At 43.1% G+C, this 6,010-nt stretch overlaps 1 protein-coding gene across 1 annotated transcript in view; it reads left to right on the top strand.

The window, feature by feature from the left end:
- Positions 1-3,269: 3,269 nt before the first annotated feature.
- Positions 3,270-6,010, top strand: part of LOC106871607 (uncharacterized) — a 14,681-nt gene continuing 11,940 nt past the window's right edge. Inside the window, exon 1 of the mRNA XM_014918160.2 lies at positions 3,270-3,362. The gene's annotated coding sequence lies outside the window, so the exon portion shown is untranslated. The remainder of the gene's footprint in view (positions 3,363-6,010) is intronic.

A 6,010-nucleotide genomic window follows, 5' to 3' on the forward strand; every position in this document is an offset into this window, starting at 1 on the left:
GGAAAATGAGAAAATAGAGGAAGAGGAGGAAGACAAGGGAGAGGAAGAGAGAAGAGGGAGAACGAGGGGGAGACAGTAACAGAGAGAGAGAGAGGATGAGAGAGAGTGTGTGAGAGACAATCAGACAGAGAGAGAGAGAGAGAGAGAGAGAGACAGACAGACAGAAGAAAAGAGAGGAAGAGGGTAAGAGAAAGAGACGGAGCGAGAGAGAAGAGAGCAGAGGAAGAGAAAAAGAGGGAAGAGACACAAGACAGAGCGTGTGAGAGAGAAAAAGACAGACACAGACAAAGAGAAAGAGGAGAGACAGAAGAAGAGAGGGGGTGATAGTAAGAGAAAGGCGGGGAATACGGAAACAGAGAGATAGAGACACAGGGACGGAAAGTGGCAGGTAGACAGACAGGCAGACAGACAGATAGACAGACAGACAATTTGGTGAGATTAATTACCGTGAAGAAGACGGCGAGCTGGCAGAGTGGTTAGCACGCCGGGCGAAATGCTTCGCAGTATTTCGTCTGCCGCTACGTTCTGAGTTCAGATTCCGCCGAGGTCGTCTTTGTCTTTCATCTTTCGGGGTCGATAAATTAAGTGCCAGTTGCGTACTGGAGTCGATCTCATCGACTGACCATCTCCCCGAAAATTTCTGGCCTTGTGCCTAGGGTAGAATAGAATCGTTAAAGCGTCAGACAAAATGTTTAGCGACATTTCTTCTGGCTCAAATTCCGCCGAGATAGACTTTGCCTTTCATCCTCTCAGGCTCGACAAAGTCTACAAGCAGGACCACTTGAGTATTACAGTCAAATGCTGCTCTACAAACTCCTAGTACAGTGATACCTCGCAGTACGAGTTTAATTCGTTCCATGACCGAGCTTGTCTTATGATTTACTCGTTTTGCAAATCAGTTTCCCCCCACTGAAATTAACTAAAATATAATTAATCTATTCCAGACCCACAAAACTACTCAAAAATAATTTTTTATGGGTTTTAAAATGAAAAAAAGATAAAGTTACAAGTCAAATGACAATTATAAGCAAGAGAATACAAAAGAAATATGTAAACTGGTTTTATTAAACGAATTACTTTAAAGATGGTATGATTTGTATTCTCGTATTGCGGGTTTCCCCTCGTACTTCAAGACAAAAATTCGCCCGAGTCTCGGCTCGTCCAGCAAATTACTCGTACAACGGTGCACTCGTACTGCGAGGTTCTACTGTATTTGATGTCGATATTTTAGTTCGATCGTTAGAACTCTTTTAAACCTTTAGCATTCGGATTACTCCGTCAAATGTAATGTTTATTCATTCACATCGTTTTGAATTAATCAGGGCTTCTGTCATAGCCTTGAGATTTTGATGATGTGCTTACTCTCTCTCTTTTACTCTTTTACTTGTTTCAGTCATTTGACTGCGGCCATGCTGGAGCACCGCCATAAGTCGAGCAAATCGACTCCGGGACTTACTCTTTGTAAGCCTAGTACTTATTCTATGGGTCTCTTTTGCCGAACCGCTAAGTGACGGGGACATAAACACCCCAGCATCGGTTGTCAAGCGATGCTAGGGGGACAAACACAGACACACAAACATACACACACACACACATATATATACATATATACGACAGGCTTCTTTCAGTTTCCGTCTACCAAATCCACTCACAAGGCTTTGGTCGGCTCGAGGCTATGGTAGAAGACACTTGCCCAAGATGCCACGCAGTGGGACTGAACCCGGAACCAGGTGGTTGGTAAGCAAGCTACGTACCTCACATCCACTCCTGCGCCTATTGATTGCTTATTTATTCAATTACATTGTAGGGTAGGTGTGAGAGGCTAGATCTAACCGGTTTGCACTGAAAGCAGGTAGAATATTTATTCCGATATGACCGGTTCAAATGCTAAAGTGTTAGATTCGAGTGCTCACACACGCACAATAGCCATCAGTGAACCATAAAAAAACAAAAAACAAAAGAACTATGAAATTCCTTTATAATAATATTTATGTTAAAAATAAAAGTTATATCTATTTATTGCATTTCTGGCGGTATTATCTTTATATGGTGAAAGTTATGTTTCGCTAATAAAGACATAACACCGAATCACGTACTGAGTTATCTTCTCTTAACTTGCTAAATTATCATTAATCACTTACTAGTTTTTAACTTCTCGTTGTTTATCTATTTTCATCTGTTACAGGTTCCAGTCATTGGATTGCAGCCAATCTTTGGACTGAACGGTTCAGTCAACGAGTACTTATTATTTTTTTTTTTTTAATCTGTTTCTTATTCTATCGGTTTTACTTATTCTATCAGGCGCAAACAAGGACAGACAAAGGGATTAAGTCGATTATATCGACCCCAGTGCGTAACTGGTACTTATTTAATCGACCCCGAAAAGACGAAAGGCAAAGTCGACCTCGGCGGAATTTGAACTCAGACGAAATACCGCTAAGCATTTCGCCCGGCGTGCTAACGATTCTGCCAGCTCACCGCCTTGATATATTTCCCTGGCACCCTTGCATCCCATACAATACACATCCCAATTTCATTCCAGCCATCTGAGTAACTTGGGAATGGAAAGCTTAATATTATTCAGAACCTATGAAACGAGTATTAACTAAAAGACTGAAAAACAGGCAATTGACGTTAAGGACAAGCTTATGAAAATGCATTGGGCGGGCAAAGGTTTAAGTATATCAACTATATTAACACTAACTCAGTAGAGGCGCAATGGCCCAGTATTTAGGACAGCGGACTCACGGTCATAGGATCGCGGTTTCGATTCCCAGACCGGGCGTTGTGAGTGTTTATTGAGCGAAAACATCTGAGGCTCCGACAGGGGATGGTGACGAACCCTGCTGTACTCTTTCACTACAACTTTCTCTCATTCTTACTTTCTGTTTTGCCTGTAATTCAAAGGGTCAGCCTTGTCACACTGTGTCACGCTGAATATCCCCGAGAGCTACGTTAAGGGTACACGTGTCTGTGGAGTGCTCAGCCACTTGCACGTTAATTTCACGAGCAGGCTGTTCCGTTGATCAGATCAACTGGAACCCTCGACGTCGTAAGCGACGGAGTGCCAACAATAAGACTAACTTAAGTGCTATATTTCATGCAGATGGCGTCTATAAGTATTTTCTTGTTTTGTTTTGTTTTTTCTCTCTCTCCTCCTCCCTTTCTCTCTATGGTCGACAATACGATATTATTTCTTAACGCTTTTGGCACGTAAAATATTTTTCTAGCTCAAATTTCGTTATTTGTTTTAAATTTGCATCTCTGAAGCGTCCTCTACTGTGAAAAGAAGGTTAATTATTTTTTATAGATAATGTTGTTTTGTTGAATTTCACTCCATTCCATTGACGATGTTTATGTAGGTAGGTATAGTATTCCATTCCAAAATTCTTGCATTTAAAATATTTCTTTGTGCGTATGTTTGGCTGTGTGTGTGGATTTCCTCGGCACGTGCGCAATCCAATCGTATGCATATAAGCATGCATGCATGTATGTATGTATGTATGTATGTATGTATGTATGTATGTATGTATGCATATGCAGTAGTAAGAAACTCTCAAGAGAGCTGAACAGCAGAATGTCTTCAGAGACGAGCCTTGCCTTGCCTCCTCAGGCAACTATTTCAGCCCTTAACTTCGTACACTCTAACGGGGCCGGGCCGCATCCAGACCATGACTCCTTGGGTACCCTTCTGCGGACATTTTTTACTCCCTGGGATATCAGAGACTTGTGCATTAAACTGTTTGGAGATTTCATCAACTTGGAACTCTTTGCTGTTCCAGCTTTCGAACTTACACTTAAGGAGATAACGTTAGTTGTCATGGTAGCGGTGAAACGACAACGCCACCACAATGACTCGCTGAGAGTTACTTCCCTTAGCGTTAAACTATAAATATTAGCCTTCAAACGGTATGGCGGTTGTTTTTGTTCCTCCTCGGCCAGACCCAGCCGGAACACCCCTCTGTTGTCTCTGGTATTGTCTTCAGGACTTTTGTCCTGTTCTTCTCAGACACTGAGAGTTGTTTTATCAGACTTGTACACAACAACTCTGGCTCCAACCTCTACGGAGCGAACCTTGACCCGGAAGTTCGCTTTACACAGGCTGTTGGCTAGACTGACGTATTATTCGGCCTTGAACACGTGAACTTCTTCTATCCTGCTTTCAAATGGCATTCACTTGCTTTGATGAACAAGAATGATGTACGATATCCAGCCTGAAGCCACTCTTCCTGATGATTTCTGGTTGTTCTGCTGATCCTGGAAAGTCTGTTGAGCACACCCGGTCATCCGCACGACCCAGAAGACTCCATTCCTATGCCCCAGATGGCATAGCTGTTCCTCGCCATGATTTGCTGCCTCCTACCGTGTAGAATGTTCCTGGAGATTCTGGTGCTATGGATTTTATTCTTGTCGTACTTGTCACCTAGTGGAGGCGCAATGGCCCAGTGGTTAGGGCAGCGGACTCGCAGTCATAGGATCGCGGTTTCGAATCCCAGACCGGGCGTTGTGAGTGTTTATTGATCGAATACACCTAAAGCTCCACGAGGCTCCAGCAGGGGATGGTGGCGAACCCTGCTGTACTCTTTCACCACAACTTTCTCTCACTCTTTCTTCCTGTTTCTGTTGTACCTGTAATTCAAAGGGTCAGCCTTGTCACACTGTGTCACGCTGAATATCCCCGAGAACTACGTTAAGGGTACACGTGTCTGTGGAGTGCTCAGCCACTTGCACGTTAATTTCACGAGCAGGCTGTTCCGTTGATCGGGTCAACTGGAACCCTCATCGTCGTAACAGACGGAGTGCCAACAACAACTTATCACCTGTACTATCTCCTCCATGAAGTACTTGATTGTACCTCTGTGTGTCTCTCCCTTGGGCTAATGCTACTCTGCAGAAGCTCAGAACGTGTTCCACTCTCTGTCTACCACAGCAGAGCGGACACACAGGATTATCTGATTTTCCCCACTTCGCCAGGTTCATATTCAAAAGCATGAGATCATCGACAGATTTGAAGATAAAACTTACTCTACGAAAGTTGTTAAACACCACAAGTCATTCCAACTGAAACACTTCACGTCGCCCATTGACTCTGTTCACTCTACTGTACTGCCTTCCAGAGTCCTATGGCATCCTCTTCTTTTTTTCACTTCCTGCAGATTCAGCTTCCCCTCATCTCTCTCTTGGCTTCTGACCACCATTTCATTCGTATTATGCCAAGTCCATGCTTACTGGCCTGAGTGTGTCCCATTATTGCTCTGATCATAAGGTTGCATACACCACCTTGTGGACTTTTCATTTCCTGCTTCTCATCATCTTGGGCCGGCTCGACCTCACGACCTTGTCTTTTGAGTCTTCAAGCATGGTAAAGAGCTTTACTTTTCCGATCTTGTATTCTCCTACGATGGACTTGAGAAATAACCTCAGCTTGAGCTATGGACATTAGAGTGCATCATCAGTGTGACCTGGTGGGGCACCAAGCCACTCCTTTGTGTACTGGCTGATTTTGGCTTCAATGTCTTCTCCACTCACTATGCTAGTGCTGATATCGTTAATCAGAAGAGGCCAGAGAAGCTTTCGGATTAACAGGAAACAAAGAGGAGATAGACATCAATACATAAGAGGATATTCTCATGTATATATTTCTACACTGATATCTCTCTCTCTCTCTCTCTCTCTCTCTCTCTCTCTCTCTCTCTCTCTGTATATATATATGGTACTTTTTACATGAGCTTAAAGCTTATGGCGATCGCCGTGCATTGACTAAGGAAAATAGTCTAATAAAGGGGCATATAAGCCCTCGACAGAAAAAAGAAGGCTTAGGGCTTATATGCCCCTTTATCAGACAATTTTACTTAATCATTGCACGGTGATCACCATAAGCTTTAAGCTGATGTAATAAAATACCATTATTATTATTTACATACAGGATTGTAAACATGACACCGTATAAAAAATAACTATTCGCACCTAAAGCGACATCATAGAGAGGGTACAGAAGGAACCTGGCACT

This window comes from Octopus bimaculoides, chromosome 8, assembly GCF_001194135.2.
Source record: "Octopus bimaculoides isolate UCB-OBI-ISO-001 chromosome 8, ASM119413v2, whole genome shotgun sequence".
Taxonomy (NCBI): Eukaryota; Metazoa; Mollusca; class Cephalopoda; order Octopoda; family Octopodidae; genus Octopus; species Octopus bimaculoides.